Raw genomic sequence first — 20,933 nt, forward strand, 5'->3', positions numbered from 1 at the left:
AGTGTACATTGAGAAAAAATGAACTTTTTTCAATTTACCAAATGGCTGCAATGAAACAGAGTGAAAAATTTAAAGGGGTCTGAATACTTTCCTTACCCACTGAATTATCTATCTATCACAAATAATAACAGCACTCCAGATATGAGATGGTGGGGAAAAAACTTATTCACCCGTGTTTGCACATACATGGGTGAATCCAGACCACAGTTTTTTCACTATGTCACGTCTGGGGGCTGCCATTTTTTGCTGTATATATATGGAGGATACTGGATCGGCCCCCTGAGTCTTGCACCCGTTTTCTATATCCGTTTTGTATAATGCTTCTTTTTTTTTTTTTCTTTCTCTCTATTATATCAAAACACTTTCTTACAAAGAAAAATTAAATTATGTGGATTACAATCTCGGCCACGGTCTGGTTTGTCGGGATTGTCCTGATCTTTGGAGTGGGGGACTTTGAAGGTGAAAACAGTGAATGAAGAATTCATTCAGTCAAATTGGGGGGATTTGACTAAATCCCATCAGAGGTCTCACATTTGGCCAGAATAATGCCATCTCCATGTACAGATCCATCCTCGTCTGTCTATGACCCATTCACCACCAACAGTAGACGAGGTTGGGTCTTCCTCACCCTGCGTACCACCGGCACGGCAGATGCTCTGGGGCCGTGCAGCTTAGTCTTTGAGGTCTGCTGACAGATATTTCCACCAACATCTGACGATGGGAGAGGCAAGCTGTAAGAACTTGTACCCTCATCCTACAAAATAAGTCTCTTTGCAACGCAGTTGTAATAAGACCCCAATTACCGACCTCCTCATGTGTATGGCGTCTGCCTGACTGTCCCCCACATCTGATACAGAGGGGAAAAAAAGATTGTGTTGGGTATCACCACACCGGACCCTCATGTGTTGTCTGCGGGGTCTGGCAGACTCATATGCCTCTATCGTTAATATATATGGCCGGTCAGGGGCCCAGTTACACTGGGAAAAAATCAGAACAACCGTAATGATGATTACCCTGTGTGAACAAGCAGCAAAACCTGTGCAGTCACAGAAATATCTATGGACAGAACAATGTTATCATCAGGTCTTTATTGTGCAAAACCATCCAACCGAGGAAAAAATAACTAGAAATTTTCCAGAATTGTTATTGCGTCATACCTAGGATAGAAGAATAACCATATTATACGGATAGAAGATGCCTGGTATCACAGGGAATAATTATTACCATATAATATCGGATTGCGTGATAATAGTGCACCCAGATATGAGAGCATTATAATCTATCAGCTATCTACTATATATCTATTATCTATCTATCATCGATTGTCTATTATCTATCTATCATCTATCATCTATTAGTTATCTATTCTCTATCCATCTATCATCTATTATTTATCCATCTATCTAGGTCCTAAATTGATTAATTGTTTATGCAATAAAATATCTCCTATCAGAACTGGCTACATTTTTAATTATTTTATTGTTCTCCGCTATATTCCTCATTTCAGTATTTCCATGAATCCCTTCCTTGAATGTTGGGACATATGCAGATTGTGACAATGTCTAATAAATGTACTGTTTGTCCTACATTAGACAATACCTTGTCCCATAGAAGCCTAATACCCCTCCCGTCTGCACATCCTCCATGTACAATGAGGTTGTCCAATCTGATTTTGATGTGTGTGGCCCATAAGTGCCAATGAATACAAAACAACAGAAATTTTACGAGCAATAAATGATCCATCAGCTTCAGAAATGATAATCACTCGTCTACATGTAACACCTTTGAATGCTAAATCGCTCCCTCGTGTCATAATCTGATGACAATCTTACTGCTCTTCTATCCAAACCGGCATCCAGCACAGACCACCGACACTTCCACTGTACCCCATACATTCATGTGACAAAAAGAGCCTGACACATTCAACTAATTTATTATGTTTTATACTTTGCAGTAAGAGATAGATTGACGGAAATATTTGTTTGATCTTTCATAAATATAAATTAATAAAAAAGGTTCCACCTTCTATCTACTGTACCTTAGTTATTTAGCTTTTTTCTGTAATTTTTTTTTCTTTACGCTATCTTATCTATCTATCTATGTATTATCTATATATCTATTATCTATCTGTCTATTATCGATCTATTCATCTATCTATTATCTAACTATTATCTATCTATGTATTATCTATATATCTATTATCTATCTGTCTATTATCTGTTATCTATCTATGTATTATCTATATATCTGTTATCTATCTATTATCTAACTATTATCTATCTTCTATCTATCTATTATCTATCTACCGTATTATCTATCATTTATCTCTCTATATCTATATATACTTGGCTTCCTTACCTTGTTCTTTCTTTCTTGTTTTAGATCTCATTGTTTTACATTATCTATTAAACTATCTACATCTATATAATATTTCTTCTTTATTTAATTTCTTTCTTGTTCAACATTTCTTTATTTTAGCTATCGATTCATCTATGTACATACCGTAAGAATCTATTTTTTAAGTTTTCTTTCTTATCTCTGCTTTATCTGATTTCTTTAATTCATTCTTCATTTTCTCTTTTTTTCTTGTGTTTTAGATTATTTATCTCTTTTCTTTATATCTGTTTGTAGATTTAGATTTTCTCTGTTTTATATTATTTATCTTTTGGTCTGTCTATTTTCTTAGTTTTATTCTTTCACGCTTCATATAACTTTATCTATCACCTATCTATTATCCGCTGTCACGGATGATAATACATTTATACAGATCATTTTGAGAACTGTAATAAGATGTATCCGTTTTTATTTTAGTTTCTGGTATGAGCGTACAGAACCTATGCTATACATATATGTTATCCATGATACTTCCGGAATAATGCAGACTTTATTGTTACATATTCTATTAATATTCCAGACTTTTTCTCAGAATAACATTTTAGAGATTGAAAAGTGATATTCTAAGTACTTACAGTGCTGGAAGAGTCCACAGTCCTTCCCTGGCTCCTCTCCCTGTGCTCTTTTTTTCAGTATAGAAAGATGCTGCGGAGAAGTGCGGACCTCCCTCTGTGCTGCTGGTTGGCCGAATCCAATCCCACTCACTACCTATAAGAGGAGACTCCTGTTTCCCCCTATATACTACAGCACTGACAATAGGAACTAGAAATCTATCTAATTTCCACGATATGTGCTGTAGGATACAATGCATTGTTCTCTGTTATCTGCCATTTCAAGAAAGTCTGACTGCAATGTTGTTTATGAAATATCCCTCCCTCATTGACCACCACTTTACCACCTAAAGTTTTAGGCAGGTGTGGAAAAAGTTCTGCACAGTAAGAATGCCTTAATAAAATAGAAATGTTAATATCTTATTTTTATCAATTAGCAAAAATGGAGAAAATCTAAATCCCATCAATAGTCAGTGACCTTCCTTTGCCATCATCATTTCTTCTAGGTACTTTTCAGTCCAGTGCACCTGTTGCCATTTTTCTGAACTCCAGCTTCTATGTTTCCTTGCATAGTTGTGTTGTTTGCTCTTGTTTCCATTTGGACGAAATGGGTTTGAGATACAATTCTTCCATGAAGATCACTTCTGGCTAAACTTCTCAGTAGATGGATGTAGCTTGGTCCCACTGGTTGCTCGCCGTTCTGAGTTGATGGCACTGCTGGACATCTTCTGAATTTGAAGGACTGTAATCCTGATATGTTTGTCATCTGCTGCACTAAGTTTCCTTGGCCAACTACTGCATCTGTCGTCCTCAACACTGAGAAATACAAGCAGATACTTATCCATCATTTAATAGGAGGCTCCAAATTTTTTTCTGCAGCACAAAAACAAACCCTAAACATCCAGGCAATGTCATTAAGTATTATCTTCAGCACAAAGTAGATCAAGAAGTCCTGGAAGTGATGACATGGGCCCCACTTATCCCTGATCTCACATCATCCTGTCTGTCTGGGATCACATGAAGAGACAGAAGGATCTGCACACGTCTCATACTCAGATGATCTGGGGTCAGGTCTCCAAGATGTTGAACATCCTCCTGCCGAGATCCTCCAAAGATTGTGCGTAAGTGACGAGAAGAACTGATGATGGCAAAAGTGGTCACCAAATATCAATGGAATTTAGATTTCTGGTTTGTTCATTCATTTTACATTGTTAATTGATAAAAGCATTAACAGTTTATGTATGAAAACATTCTTATTGTAAAGCCAAAGAAATGAGCTGGAGCATAAGTGAGTTTGGCTGACACAAGGTAAGGGTTAAGGTTAACCCTAACCCTTTTAGTATTATAGACAGAATAGAACCATCATGAGTAGGGGCACCTTGTCGTGGTGGGATGGCTTTTACTCCTTTTTTTTAATCAAAATAGTGATAACTAAGTCCCCTATGTTATCTACATGTACTATTACTATTCACTTACTACAGGGTATATGCTCATTTTGTTGGGTTTTGAACATTCTTACTGTGCAGCAATCTTTCCACACCTGCCTGAAACATTTGCTCATTACTGTGTCTTTAGTACCGAGATTACGTCGTATGTAAGAGATAACGCCTAATCTGAAAAAAAAAAATATATATATTACACATGGTAAATTCCTAACCATAATTTAGCCCAGTGAATCCAGACCTACCCAAATGGGCAGCTATGGCCCCGATGCTTCTCCGGGACCTTATTCAGTCCCCCAACACTTATAAGTATATCTGCATATTCTATAAAAATACTAAGATGACATTGATGTAAATGAAGCCGAGAGGAACGAGATAATGAAGAGGTTCCAAGTCTGGAATAGTTTACGTTCCATCTGCGACATGAAAAACAAGTCCCTTTTCCCATCCTATTTGCCACCTACCTGCTGACGCTCCTCCGGCAGACTTGCTGACCTATTTTTCTCTAGGTATTGTTCTGTAGGGCCAGTCACCTAAAATTATGTGTTTTTACAGCATTCCACTTCTCTATAACCGGCTGCTGGAGCGGAACGGAAAAGAAAATCCCTGTTTATAAAATATTATATCTGAGTTGTAATCATTTACTCGGCTGATATGTATATAACTCTTTAACTTTTGCTTAAGGGCTTTTCAAAGAAAATAACTTCGTCCTTGCGCTTATCTGACTGTACAGTAGGGGGCAGCCCAGAGGGGGGCATCTCTGTAAATTGGACGACAGATTTTGTACAAGTTAGCCAAAGGAGGATTGAGAACTATGGATTATTCCGCAGGTTACTTCTTAAGGGTGTGGGGGCATAATTTCCTTTTTAGTAAGGAATGATCAAAATCAATAAGGGAGTGAATGTTCTTTAATTCTTTTAGTTTGTAAACATTTGTCACCCACTGTTTTATTGCTGGATTGTATATAGTGTCAATAAAAAATGCAATTTTGCATTAAAACCTCCCGTTTGATGTATACAGGTCCTATGCAAATCTATGGATACAGATTACAAAAAAAAACAAAAAACATAACTCTGTGTAATTTTATCCTTCAGACAGGGCTTATTCCCTTGCCTACTTTTCTATTGTTTTTAGGTTTGGAAGAAAAAGAGGTAAAGGGAATGGAGCAATAGGTAACTGCAGGATCAGACTACACAGAGTTTGTTTGTAGTCTGTATCCATGGAGACACTTATGTCTGGAGAAGAGTTCTATAAACAAAAGGGCGGGAGATTTTAGGAATTGATCCTGCAGTCAGGAGTTATTCCCTCATCTAATTTTTTTATTGCTTTTAGGTTAGCAAGAAGAGGAAGCAGAGAAAATGGAGCAACAGTTAACAGCAGGATCAGACTACAGAGAGATTTTGTAGTCTGTAACCATGGAGACACACAGGTTGGTTTAAGAGATGTATACACAATGTTGGGTGATTTTAAAAAATTGACAAGTAGTCAAGATTTACTCTTTTTTTTTTTTTTTTTCCCAGTTTTCTATTGTCTGTATGTTGGCAAAAAGAAGAGGCAGAGGGAATAGAGAATCAGACTGAATACACCACACGGTAACACATAGGTTTGCAGAAGTACTGTATACACTTAACTGGAGATTTTATGAATTAATCGTGCAGTCAGAATGTATTCTCTTGTCTATTCTTCTGTTGCCTATAGATTACCAAGAACAAATAGAGGAAATGGAGCAATAGTTAACTGCAGGATCAGACTACAGGTTTGTTTGTAGTCTGTAACCATGGAGACACAGGTTTGAATGACAGCTGAATACATGTAACAATGATGACTTTATTAATTAATCCTGCAGTCTGGGTTTCTTCTCCTGTCCGCTCTTCTATTGTCTGTAGGGTAGTAAGAAGTAGAGGGAATGGAGCAGGATCAGACTACAGGTTTGTTTGTAGTCTGTAACCATGGAGACACCCAGGTCTACAGATGAGCTGTATATACAAAACGGTAAGCAATTTGAATAATTTTTCTGCTCTGCTGTATATGTGTTATATCTATAGAGTATTTGGATAAACACGTCAGAAATTTTATTTCTGACAAATAATGGGACCAGTAGTAATTGAGTCGATATTGTCAAATTTCTGATCACACCTGATAGCAGCATTGCGTCCCCCAAGCTCCTGTTCATTGGATTGATGGCTATCCCATCTTTATTTGGCAGTTGAAGGTCTGACTCCTGGGATCTCTAGAGATCAGCAGCACCACGTCCTCTTCATGGTATACACAGGAACGGCGCCGTATATATGATTGTGGCAGAGTCTGGTACTGCAGCATAGTCTCATCCGAAAGACAGCTACACTGCAGTACTTGACATAGCCACAACTGTGTGTATGGTGCTGTAATATCAGGACACTTTACTTGGAACTTAGATAATGGGGATGATGTTCTGTAGATATGGAAGACTGAGAATAACCAGTTCTGCACAGTTCTCAGCAGTCCAGGTCATAAACCTTCATGCTCCAGGCTCCTGGGGGTCCGCGCTCCCTCCATTTCTTTAATGGTTTTGATAATATGATAAGTGAACCTGTTGTAGGCGGGTTCCCTGACCGGACTGATCGCTCCTGTTGTGCTGCGAGTTGCATGGATCTAACATACCCAATAACCATAGACTGGAAAATCTATACAACGTGCAGTACGCAATGCAGACGGATATGTTAGCTGTATACAAGGCAGATGCCCAGGGTGGCGCCCAAAAATCATAGAGTAAAAAAGCAAAAGCTTATAATATATATATAAAAAGGTAAAACTACACCAAAGACTGGATCGATTCATTTAAAGAGTAACTGTAGTTTCAATTTTTGCAATTTATTTTATCAGTAAAATCAGCTTCTTTCTCCTCGACTGATCGTTCACTCTCAATTCATGGGTAAAAACTGTAAAATCTGCAATTACTGATCTAGGAGATGACAGTTGGTGCATATAAGGTTCTATGTAGAGGGGAGGAGCTAGCGGAATACGCAGAGAAATCTACTGCAAGCTCTACTGAGACAACAGTTAGTTCCCTATAGCACCAACTGTCATCTCTTATGTCAGTCATTGGAAAATCTGTATTCACTAAAGACACATTTTATCTGTAAATTGTGAATTCAAGTAGATTTCTCTACTAAGGTATCGTATAGGTTTTTTTAAATTTTCATGTGTACCATTGATTTAGGTAAAAAAAAAATAAAAAGATGGTTACTCTTTTAGGTGAATTCCCATTTTAACAGATTATCTAACACAAGACTCCAAATCCTTCCACTTTCCAACGCTGGTAGCATAAACTGTTACATTGTGAATTCCTGCAGCCACCTCTAGGGGGAGCACTTTCTATACAGATATATACAACTCCCATTAAACTTACTAGGAGCTGTACAACTCTGTACGTAGTGTGATCCCCCTAGTGGTGGTTGCAGGTAAATACATCTTTAGAACTTATAGGGGTTATTTCCATTAATCATTTTAATATATATATATATATATATATATATATATATATATATATATATATATATATATATATATATATATTAGAAAGTCATTTAGAGTGTTTCTTTTTCACAATTGTTAGCTTTCGCGGTGTTGTGACACCTGCTCAAAGCCCCTCATCTGGATAAGCAGTTTTGAGGAACACAGCCAGGGGTGGAGAAACGGGCTGTAGAGGAGATGCCAAACTTGTCCAATAGAGCTAGAACGGCAATGACAGATTTAGTAAACTTTGGGAAGAGAAGATTGATGTAGCAGAGCTAGAACAGTGATGACTGATGTACAGGTGCTAGAACAGAAATAACATGTATCAGAGATGAAACAGAAATGGCAGCTGTAGCAGAGCTGGAACAGCGATGAGTGATGTAGAAGAGCTGGAACAGCATAGACTGATATAGCAGAGCTGGTACAGTGATGACTGATGTAGAAAAGCTGGAGCAGGGATCACAGATGTAGCAGAGCTGGGACAGCGATGACTGATGTATAAGAGCTAGAACAGAAATAACATGTAGCAAAGATGAAACAGAAATGACAGCTGGAGCAGAGCTGGAACAATGATGAGTGATGAAGAAGAGCTGGAACAGCATAGACTGATATAGCAGAGCTGGTACAGTGATGACTGATGTAGAAAAGCTGGAACAGGGATCACAGATGTAGCAGAGCTGGGACAGCGATGACTGATGTACAAGAGCTAGAACAGAAATAACATGTAGCAGAGATGAAACAGAAATGACAGCTGTAGCAGAGCTGGAACAATGATGAGTGATGTGGAAGAGCTGGAACAGCATAAACTAATGTAGCAGAGCTGGTACAGTGGATACTGATGTAGCAGAGTTATAGCAGCAAGCCCAGAACCTTTTTTTACACCTACGTGAAGTCAATGGGTGAAAAACACACCGAGAATTAACGTTGCAGATTATTTTCTGCACCAAATCTGCAAGTAAAATAAAAATGCAACGTGTGCATGACACTTCAGTTTTCTCATTCACTTTGCTGGCATCAGCTTTTGTTAACAAATCCAGGAGGCAAAAAAACGCAACGGGTGCACATGGCCCAAACGTCATAACTCTTAACTAGATGATTTTATTAACAGCAAGTAAATGGCAATCTTTATTCATTTCTTATGCTCTGTACAATAACTGTGATATTTAATGGTGGGACGACCCCTTGTACTCTAAAGCGAGCGTTCCCGTGCTCCGCTGGTGACTGTGTATGGCAAAACAGCGCAAAACAATCCAGCAAGGGAAAATAAAATAAAAATTAATGATCCGAGACGACAAGGTCAAGTGATTAACAAATGTCTTAAGAGTCTGACATCAACCCAAATAGTGATACTGACAGTAATGTCCAACGTGACTATTTACCCTGAACTGATTGTGCGGAGATCAGGGGCGGGGAGGGGGGGGGGGGGCATAATAATAAATGCCGTATTATAAACATAAATATAATGAAGGTCACTCAAAAAAGCGCTATCATATCCTAAAGTATTCCCTGTAAGGAATATATATATATAATGTACATTAAAAAAAATAAAATAAACACAGCAAGAAATGCTAGCACAAAACGTTACACTATATGGCGCTACTATTAGAATCTGATGTCCTTAGACCACTTTATAGCAGAGTCTCAGGGGCACTGTCCGGGCGTTGTTAGCGAGCTGTTAGGACTAGAGATGAGCGACTTTGCCTTTTTTCGGGTCGAGTCGGGTTTCATGAAACCCGACTTTCGCAAAAGTCGGGTCGAACGCAATCGGCAGATTATCGTGAAAAGTCGAAGGCCGACTGAAGCACGAAACCCAATTTAAGTCAGTGGGGAACCAAGGTCGGCAGTGAGTGGAGGACAGGAAACACACCTACAGTGCCCATTTTAATGGCAAAAACATCAATTCTTATTGCTTAAGCTTGTCAACCTTAATTTACTTTATAATACTAGTTAGGGATTGAAAACTGGGGGTTATTTGGCTAAAGTTGTGGGGGGGTAGGGCTGGCTCCGGGTTTTCGTGGGCCCTGGGCCAAAGAGTGCCAATGGGCTCCTTTAACACATGCCACAATTCATGATCCTCCGATACGGCAGAGAAATAGCGGTATAGTACAATGAAAAATACTTCACTTCTTACATCTCATGACTGATATCCATTTTAAATTCTCCAATACCTCCAAAAACGGACAGTATATAACTCCATACAGTATTATGGTCAGCGCTTAGTGTGCTATACAGAGTAATGAGGTCTATATATTTCTCCACACAGAATCATTGATCCCATATAATGTTTGAAACAGTATATGATGAGCTCCACATAAGGCTATGTGCACACACTGCGGAATCACCTGCTGGTTTTTCCGTGCGGAACTGCAGGTAAAGTGACCTGCGGTTTTCCCCTGCGGTTTTGCCCCTCTACTATGTTAAAGGTGTGAAACCGCAGCGGAATCCGCAGAAACAATTGACATTCTGCGGTTTATAAACCGCAGCAAAACCGCGCGAAAAAAACCGCAGCGTGAGCACAGCGGTTTTTAAAACCCATAGGGTTACATGGTACTGTACCATGTCTGTGGAACTGCTGCAGTTCCGCAGGGCCAAAAGCGCTGCGGAACAGCAGCAGAATCCGCAGCGTGTGTACATAGCCTAATGCTACAGTATATGTTGGTTCCCATGGATGAAGCTCCACTGTCTTATGGGCCCAAATAATGCTCCATATATAATGGGCCCCATTTCTAATGCTCCGGTGTATAATGGGCCCTGTAAATGCTGCTCCAGTGTCTGATGTCCACCTTTGGAATGCTCCAGTGTATGGTGGGCCTCATATATCATTCTCCAGAGTATAGTGCTCCCCAAAAATTGCTCCCAACCTTTAAAACAATTAAATAAGTCTCCTCGCTAGGGAATCCCTGTACTAGTCTGGACTCCTCGTCGTCCCCATCTTCCATCTCTCTGCACTTGGACTGTTTAGGCAGAGGGCATACAGAAGTGATGTCATTGCGCTCTCTGACCAGAATGTCACTGTCAGGAAACGCGGAAGACGTCACGGCGGTGGAGCAGGGAGAGGTAAGTATTTCAACTTTGCAAGTGCTGTGATCCTGAGCAAGCGGGGGGGCCCACTCGCTGGCGACGGCACTGGCACAGGGCCCCTCATAGTACGGCGGTGTGTCTGACGGCGGGTGGGCTCTGCCCCCCCACCGGCAGAGACACTTTTGCGTACTATGAGGGGCCCTGTGCCAGTGCCGTCGCCCACGAGTATGCCCCCCCACCTGCTCTAGGAACCTGCACTTTCATCTGCACCTTCCTCTTTCTCACCATGTAAGGTGGTATAGTATGCGGGAAGGGGAACCTGAGTTTCATCAGGGTCAGATTCTGGCTGTGTAGCGTGCGAGGGGTATGTAGTGGTCTGGGTCAATGTACCAGCAGAATCATCTAGCAGTGGCTGGGCCTCAGTGCACTTGTGGCGCCCCCAGGAGTACGGTCGCCACAGTGGCATTTCCTTCCTCCTAGGGAGTGTGATGTCATGCTTGGGAGCAACGAAGGATCTCTCTAGCAGTTAAACCAACACACAACACATTTCCCACTCCAGGCCAGCAGGGAGAGCTCTGAACCTGACTGCTGAGGAGCGGCTGTCTGTGGTCGGGAGGAGGTAAGTTAGGACAGTCTGTGAAGGGAAGGGGAAGTGTGTGGACGTGAGAAGGGGAGCTGGAGAATGAGCATAGTTAAGGCTCACTCCTAGCTGGAGCGCATGGTCCGGATTCCGGTCTCCGAGTTTGTAGGAACACAGACGGTCCTGCAGCAGAAACCGGAGGAAGTAGCAGCTGTAAAGGCTCTGTTCCCAACTAAGGCTCGGCGGCCCCAGCAGCGACGTGTGTGAGCCAGAAGGAAAAGGCTACGGCTGCCTGTCATACGAGAAAGTTTCAAAAGAGAGACAACAGGGGGAACTTCAGTGAACTCAGAACTGCGAGTACCTCTGATAAGCGCTAGAATGGAGGCCACACTACCTATCTGCAGAGAGAGAATTCCTAATTTGCTTCCAGGCTGACCAACTCCTTCTCCATCTGTACTCTGGGTCCTGGACGGCACTTACCAAGTACAGGTAAAGGAACTGCACGACTGTGTCTGTCATCTTTCTCCTGCGCCTGGTGTACGGCTCTGCTCCATCCTACACTGCACACCATCTACCAACTCTTTCATCTGCCCTGCGACTACGGCCCTACCTGTGCAGGGCTTCTACATCTTAGCTGCACCACAACATCTGTCCCAGAGAAGCGACACTGCAGCGTGCGTCAATCTGATCAGAAACCACAGGTGTCGTCACGTATCATTCACCTATAAACGTTATTCACTCCTTTGCATGGACGCCCAGGCCCACGGACCGGGTCACCACCACCGTGACACATCCCTGTGAGACACCGGCCCGGTACCGATTAACCCCTCTGCCCTGGCTGGCCACCCACACTCCATGTCAGATTCATCTTGGACTGGGGAATTCACGACTTGACTTGATAACCCAGGCATGGTATGTGGGAAAGAGCTACATGGACTAATGTGAAGTGTGGCCTGCTGCATCATTCACTTTTGGTGGGGGTGAAGGACACAAGGAAAGGGGTTCTTCCTGACCAGGAGCCAGCACTTGACGACTCAGTGCTTGCATTTTTTGAAACTTCAGAAGAGGAGGGCATATTTGCTGGAGTCTGTTTCGGCAATGTAAGCCAAAACCAGTTCCTGATGCTCCGGCTTTAAAAGCGGTTAACCTACTCCCAGAAAAGGTAGCCTTCCAGGCGATCCGGAGCCAGACCATGACGCAGGCTCAACACCTCCTGCCTTAGCTGCTATTGTGCTTTTGCCACTACCAGCAGATGCACCACCATCAGTACCAGCTGGCAACCCCCGCCCACTTCCACGGCCTCTTCCACCATACTTCCTCATTTTTGGAAAAATGTACCCAAAATACCACCAGCTATATGGTACTGTAAAACAAGGTACAAGGTGTATATAGTATTGGGGAGAATTTGAATCTCCCTAGAGATTTTGGGAGGCTGACAATGATGCTCTCAGTCCAAGTATGGATGCAGGCAGCCTAATAAGCAGGACTGCTGCACACACAAAAGGGTGAAAAAATGCACGTTTGATAACTGTGCAGAAAAGAGGAAGAAAAGTATTTTTGCATTTATAAAAGCAGTTTGCACAGCAGTGTGAAAACAGCAATGCAGCTATCAGGGAGCCTTATAAGGCCGCCTAATAACCAACAGAGCTGATGCACCAAAATATAGCCTCCCCTGTCACTGCACACAAACTGTTGTGTTGTAAGTGGAAATCGCTAACAGCAGAAGCAGATTTTTTTGTTTTTCTTTCCTGCCTAACGCTCTCCCTTATTCAGAATCAGCAGCAGCAACCTCTCCCTAATGCTAAGATCGGCAGAAGTAAGATGGCGGTCGGCGTGCACGCCCTTTTATAGCCCCTGTGACGCCACACAAAGCCAGCCAATCACTTGCATGCCCTTCTCAAAGATGGTGGTGACCGATGCCCATGTCATCGCGTTGCCCACAGTGTGCTTCCTCCATCATTGGCTGAAAAAGGGCGCTGGAAGCATCATTTGAAACGCGACTTTGGCGCTCTGGTCGCCGACCTCGTGGCCGAGCTCACGCTATAGTCGGGTTTCGTTTCATGAAACCCGACTTCAGCGAAAGTCGGCGACTTACGAATTTGACCGACCCGTTTCGCTCAACTCTAGTTAGGACTACTTCGATGCTACACAGTACTGAAGTTTGTGCACTATAGATCAGTTTTTGGATGTCATTGTGAAATTATACACTCGATGGCGCTACAATGAGAAATTTAGCAGAATTTTCAGAGCAGTTATGAGGTCACTGTATCATTGTGTTGCAATTTGGCGGCATTATTTAAATAGTACAAAATACTCATGTGCAGCAACTTTCTGCTGTCCACGTTAAATTGTACACCGTGTGGTGCTGCTATTAGGAACCTCGCAAGATTTGGAGGCTGTTTGACAGTTACTTTGGCACTGTATGGTGGTATTATTTTGATAGTACACAGTACTGATGTTTGCGCAGTATGTAGCACTACATGGCGGCAATATTTTCAGTTCAGTGTACTATCAAGCATTTTTTTTGGTCACCGTTCAATTGTACACCATACAGCAGCATCAGAACAGTTATTAGGGCACTGTATGGCAATATTTTCAGTACGCAGTACTGATGTTTGTGCAGTATATAGCAGGTTTTTTGTTGTTACCGTTACATTGTACACTGTGTGGTGTCCTGCAGCATTAGAACAGTTATTAGGGCACTGAATGGCGGTATTATTTTGATAGTACACAGTACTGATGTTTGTGCACTATATAGCATGTTTGTTGTCACCGTTACATTGTACACTGTGTGTTGTCCTGCAGCATTAGAACAGTTATTAGGACACTGTATGGCGGCATTATTTTCAGTACTGTGTACTGTCTAGCTTTTTTTTGTTGTTGTCACTGTTAAATTGTACACCATACAGCAGCATCAGAACAGTTATTAGGACACTATATGGCGGCATTATTCTCAGTACACAGTACTGATGTTTGTTCTTTATAAAGTAGTTGTTTTTCTTTTATTTCGCTGCATTTAGGGGTCCGTTTATGGCACAGTTATTAGGGCACACAGTATGGCAGTATTTTGATTTTACATTTTACAGGTTTTTTTTTTTATCATCAGTGTGAAATTAAGCACAATTTTTGGGGATTGTTATTATTTGGGGTTATTAAAAAGGTTGTTAACATTACCTTTTTTGCGGTATTTTTTTATGATATTTGTGCACTGTAGAGTGATTATTTTTTGCCTGTAATAAACTATATATTTAGATGATCTCCCACTAAAAAGTAAAGCTCAAAAAATATCTGCAATATGGAAAGCCTCACCCTTGATCATATGGGAGCGTCTGCGGCCGTCTATTAAGTATCTGTGCTCCAGACATCTTGAGATCTGTAGTGCGCTGCGCATTTCTCAATGAAAGTTGTAAGAAGTATTTCACGCTCGCAGCCAATTGGAGGAGGCGCAGACATCAAGGTGAGCAGGGAAGCAAAATCTTGTTTCTTCGTTTTTCAGGGAGGGAATCTGCAATGTACAGGCCTATGTTAAAATCCCAAATCCCCCGGATCGATATTGGAGCGGACCAACGCTTTAGGGAGCATGGAAGATAAAGAGGAGCGTGTTGTAAAGGTTTCTGTCTCTCATAAATAATGCACTGGGGTCTGAGATAGGGGAAAAAAAAGGGTCTAGGATCCCCCCTTGCAGTACAAAATAAACCCCAGACCCCCCTCCTCCTTTCATGTTTTAGGATTTCGGCAAAAGGAAAAAAAGGAGGGGGCGCGCGCAATCCTCCTGGTGACCAAACATTAACCCGTTGTGCCCACAAGACTAATAGATTGTTTTCAAAAGTTTCTCTTTCCTTCTTTCTCCAGATAGAAATACAAAAGAAAGAGAGAGAAGAGAGAGATGAAGAGCTATGAAATGGGTTAAAAAAGGAATAGATAGCTATATAAAAGAGAGATATAAATATTATAAATATACACACTACCGTTCAAAAGTTTCGGGTCACTTAGAAATGTCCTTATTTTTGAAAGAAAAGCACAGTTTTTTCCAATGAAGCTAACATTAAATGATTCAGAAATACACTCTATACATTGGTAATGTGGTAAATGACTATTCTAGCTGCAAACGTCTGGTTTGTATTGCAATATCTTCATAGGTGTATAGAGGCTCATTTCCAACAACCATCACTCCAGTGTTCTTATGGTACTTTGTGTTTGCTAACTGTGTAAGAAGGCTAATGGATGGTTAGAAGACCCTTGAAAACCCTTCTGCAAGTATGTTAGCACAGCTGAAAACAGTTTGGCTGATTAGAGAAGCTATAAACCTGACCTTCCTTTGAGCTAGTTGAGAATCTGGAGCATTACATGTGTTGGTTCCATTAAACTGTCAGAATGGCCAGAAAAAAAGAACTTTCATGTGAAACTCGACAGTCTATTCTTGTTCTTAGAAATGAAGGCTATTCCATGCAAGAAGTTGCTAAGAAACTGAAGATTTCCTACAACGGTGTGTACTACTCCCTTCAGAGGAGAGCACAAACAGGCTCTAACCAGAGTAGAAAGAGAAGTGTGAGGCCCCGCTGCACAACTGAGCAACAAGACAAGTACATTAGAGTCTGTAGTTTGAGAAATCGACGCCTCACAGGTCCTCAACTTGCAGCTTCATTAAATAGTACACGCAAAACGCCACTGTCAATGTCTACAGTGAAGAGGCGACTCTGGGATGCTGGCCTTCAGGGCAGAGTGGCAAAGAAAAAGCCATATCTGAGACTGGCTAATAAAAGGAAAAGATTAATATGGACAAAAGAACACAGACATTGGACAGAGGAAGATTGGAAAAAGTGTTATGGACAGACGAATCCAAGTTTGAGGTGTTTGGATCACACAGAAGAACATTTTTGAGATGCAGAACAACTGAAAAGATGCTGGAAGAGTGCCTGACGCCATCTGTCAAGCATGGTGGAGGTAATGTGATGGTCTGGGGTTGCTTTGGTGCTGGTAAAGTGGGAGATTTCTACAAGGTAAAAGGGATTTTGAATAAGGAAGGCTATCACTCCATTTTGCAACGCCATGCCATACCCTGTGGACAGCGCTTGATTGGAGCCAATTTCATCCTACAACAGGACAATGACCCAAAGCACACCTCCAAATTATGCAGGAACTATTTAGGGAAGAAGCAGGCACCTGGTATTCTATCTGTAATGGAGTGGCCTGCGCAGTCACCAGATCTCAACCCCATTGAGCTGTTGTGGGAGCAGCTTGACCATATGGCACGCAAAAAGTGCCCATCAAGCCAAACCAACTTGTGGGAGGGGCTTCTGGAAGCATGGGGGGAAATTTCTCCAGATTACCTCAGGAAATTAACTGCTAGAATGCCAAAGGTCTGCAATGCTGGAATTGCTGCAAAGGGAGCATTCTTTGACAAAAGCAAAGTTTGAAGGAGAAAATTATTATTTCAAATAAAAAAAATTTTTCCGAACCTTGTCAATGGCTGGACTAGATTTTAAATTCATTTGGCAACTCATTAGATTGATAAAAAGTATGAGTTTACATGGAAAACACAAAATTGTCTGGGTGACCCCAAACTTTTGAACGGTAGTGTATGAGATAGATAGATAATAGATACATACAGTGGGGAAATAAGTATTTGATCCTCTGCCGATTTTGAAAGTTTTCCCACCTACAAAGAATGGAGAGGTCTGTAATTTCTATCGTAGGTACACGTCACCTGTAAGAGAGACAGAATCTAAAAATAAAATCCAGAACATAACATTGTATGATTTTTAAATAATTAATTTGCATTTTATTGCATGAAATAAGTATTTTATCACTGACCAAGCAGCAAGAATTCTAGGTCTCACAGAGCTGTTAGTTTTTCTGTAAGAAGCCTCCTACTCTGCACTCATTACCTGTATTAATTGCACCTGTTTGAACTTGTTACCTGTATAAAAGACACCTGTTCACACACTCAATCACACTCCAACCTCTCCACCATGGCCAAGACCAAAGAGATGTCTGAGGACATCGGGGACAAAATTGTAGACCTGCACAAGGCTGGGATGGGCTACAGGACAATAGACAAGCAGCTTGGTGAGAAGACAACAACTGTTGATACTTATTAGAAAATGGAAGAAACACAAGATGACTGTCAATCTTCCTCCGCCTGGGTCTCCATTCAAGATCTCGCCTCGTGGGCAAAGGATGATTCTGAGAAAGGTCAAGAATCAGCCCAGAACTACACGGGAGGACCTGGTAAAGAAGAGAGCTGGGACCACGGTCTCAAACATTACTTGTTAGTAACACTACGCCGTCATGGATTAAAATCCTGCCGACACGCAAGGTCCCCTTGATCACACAGCACATGTCCAGGCTCGTTTGAAGTTCGCTAAAGACCATCTGTATGATCCAGAGGAGGCAAAGGAGAAGGTCATATGGTCAGTTGAGACCAAAATAGAACTTTTTGGTATCAACTCCACTCATCGTTAAGCAAGGTGGGGGAAACATACTTTGGGGGTGCTTTTCCACAAAGGGGACAGGACAACTTCACCATATTGAAGGGGGGATGGATGGGGTCATGTATCGTAAGATTTTGGCCAACAACCTCCTTTCCTCAGTAAGAGCATTGAAGATGGGCTGTAGCTGGGTCGTCCAGCATGAGAATGACCCAAAACACACAGCCGGAGTAACTTAGGAGTGGCTCCATAATAAATATCTCAAGGTCCTATAGTGACCTAGCTAGTCTCCAGACCTGAACCCAACAGAAAACCTTTGGAGGAAGCTAAAACTCAATGTTGCCCAGCGACAGCCCCAAAACCTGAAAGATCTGGAGAAGATCTGTATGGAGGAGTGGACCATACTAAGTGGTTTTATGTTTTTTTTAATTTTTTTTTTAATTTTTGTTTTTTTTTAGATTCTGTCTCTCACAGGTGAAGTGTACCTACGATCAAAATTACAAACCTCAATTCTTTGTAGGTGGGAAAGCTTGCAAAATTGGCAGTGTATCAAATACTTATTTTCCCCACTGTAGATAGATAGGAGGTAGATAAGGAACATATGAATATATAATTGATAGATATGGGAGAGAGATATTAATAGATACAGTTGCAAGAATAATTTTACACTTAGGTTGGAATAAAAGATTATTTTTTCTGCATTTCTGCAAATAAACATGGAAGCTTCTCATGTCCTAATAGAATGTAAACTGTACAGACAAGAAAAGTTTCTGAAAGTTCTTCTGTCTCAGAGCTGGATTAAGTTCAGTGAATTATAGCAAATACAAAGGGATGTGTGCAACTCCCTCACCTTTAAATATGTAGGTGGCCATCTGGTGTGTCTGAGTCAGGATTGTTTTAGAAAACAAAGCAATTAATACAATCTAACATCCCACAACCTTGTAAAGAGGAGGGTTCATTCATCTAGTCCCGCCCTAAAGGAGTCGGTAATTGGAATTTACATTGTTTAGTTTCCTGTAAATGTGAGTTTCCATCTTTGAACACAAAATCATCTTTTCCTTTTATCTAAAAAGGTCCCTAATTCTGTGTTCAAACAAATCTGGATTTTAATAAGTAAAGGACCCTTTTAACATATATATTTATTTTTTAATCCTGGAAATACATCAAATAAAATGTAATCAGAGGTGAGCCTTCATTTAACATTGTACATACAGAAATGTCTTAAAGACATGTTTCTATTTTTTATGTAAATACGTTTTATTGATATTATAATTAATACTTCTACAATATTTCTATTCCTCACCATTTTCAAAATATCTGCTTGTTCTCAGTGAAACATTCATCTATCTATTATACCCCCACACATGCACAGTATAATCCCTCAATTCCCCCAACACAGTATGATACCCCCACAGTGACCCCAACCATGGGCGTACCCAGGATCAAAACTAGGGGGGGGGGGCAAGCCATGTTTGGGCTCGCGGCAAATTTTAGGCCATGCCCCAACCACACACATTTCACAACTAGTCACACCCATATCCACACCCCAACCACAACCATTTAGCACTGCTGGTCACACTGACTGGTACTGAGGAAAAAGAAAGAACAGAGAGAGAAAGAAAAGAGAACAGGTAGAGAGAAAGAAAGGAGAGAGGAAAAAAAAAGAGAGAATAGAGAGAGAGAGAAAGCATAGAGAGAAAGAAAGAACAGAGAGAGAAAGAAAGAACAGAGAAAGAGAGGGGAACGAAAGAACAGAGAGAAAGAAAGCATAGAGAGAGAAAGAAAGAGGAGAAAGAAAGAACAGAAAGAAAGAGGGGACTGAAAGAACAGGGAGAGAGAACAGAAGTAAAGAAAGAGAACAGGGAGAGAAAGCAGAACAGAGAGAAAGAAGAGGGGAAAGAAAGAACAGAGAGATAGAAAGGAAGAAAGAACAGAGAAATAAAGAACAGAGAGAGAAAGGAAAAAAGAAAGATTAGAGAGAGAAAGAAAGAACAGAGAGAAAGATTCTATAATGATACTATAGCAGCCCGACTCCCATTGTAGTGCCGACCTGAGCCTCCGGTGCAGGACATATCATGATCCGCTCACATGGCCGGCATCCCCGATTCCAAGGCCATCCCACTGTCCGCGATGTCGGAGGACACGGTGATGGATCTGAAGCATTCCCTGAAGTGCCTCCATGGTTCCGTCACAATCTCCTCCTCAAATTACCTCCTTTCCGGTCAGTTTCCAGCACGTCACTTCTGGTGGATTGTGCTGTGCGAGTTTTAAAGTGTTACTCGGGACTCCGCCGTGTACTCCTGCGTCCGCCAGAAAAGTAAGCTCCCGGCTGGCACAGCGGTGCAGAATTTCAATTGGGACTGTCCCACTGGATCCGGGACAGTTGGGAGGTATGAATGCTCCCCACCATACATCTTGTATACGCACGGCTCCGCAAACCTCATACACACACTGTTCCGCATTGTATGCCTCTTACACACACGGCTCCACACCCGTACATCTCGCACACACACGGCTCTGCTCCATACACCTCGTTCACACACGGCCACACTCTGTACACCTTGCACACACAGATGGCTCTGCTCCGTATACCTTGTACTCATGCGGCTCCACTCCTTACGCCTCGTACACATGCGGCTCCGCTCCGTACGCCTCGTACACATGCGGCTCCGTACACCGTACACACACAGATCCACATCGTACACACAGATCCGCTCTGTACACCTCATACACACGCGGCTGTGCTCCGTACACCTCATACACACGGCTCTGCTCCGTACACCTCGTACACACGTGTCTCTGCTACATTCACCCTGTAAACCCCTCCTGACTCCACACATAAACTTCCCCTCATACAGCACCATGACAACCAGCACAGCAGAGTCCTGCATACAGGAGGCCCCTGATCATGTGACCCCTGACTACTCCCCTCCTGTGACCTCATCACAGGTCCTGTGCAGCCCAGCGACGTCATTGCTGGGATATAGCAGTGAGCGGCTGTGGGGGGGCGTGGCGGCGT

The 20,933-nt window shown here is 41.8% G+C and overlaps 1 long non-coding RNA gene across 1 annotated transcript in view; it reads left to right on the top strand.

Annotated features, from left to right (window-relative positions):
• Positions 1-5,544: 5,544 nt before the first annotated feature.
• The window catches only part of LOC141073027 (uncharacterized), a 50,101-nt gene continuing 34,712 nt past the window's right edge, over positions 5,545-20,933 (top strand). The window contains exons 1-4 of the long non-coding RNA XR_012226935.1: positions 5,545-5,816; positions 5,908-5,979; positions 6,086-6,176; positions 6,274-6,379. This is a non-coding gene — a long non-coding RNA (uncharacterized lncRNA). The remainder of the gene's footprint in view (positions 5,817-5,907; positions 5,980-6,085; positions 6,177-6,273; positions 6,380-20,933) is intronic.

This window comes from Dendrobates tinctorius, unplaced genomic scaffold (genome assembly GCF_039654945.1).
Source record: "Dendrobates tinctorius isolate UK_male_01 unplaced genomic scaffold, ASM3965494v1 ptg000295l, whole genome shotgun sequence".
NCBI lineage: Eukaryota > Metazoa > Chordata > Amphibia > Anura > Dendrobatidae > Dendrobates > Dendrobates tinctorius.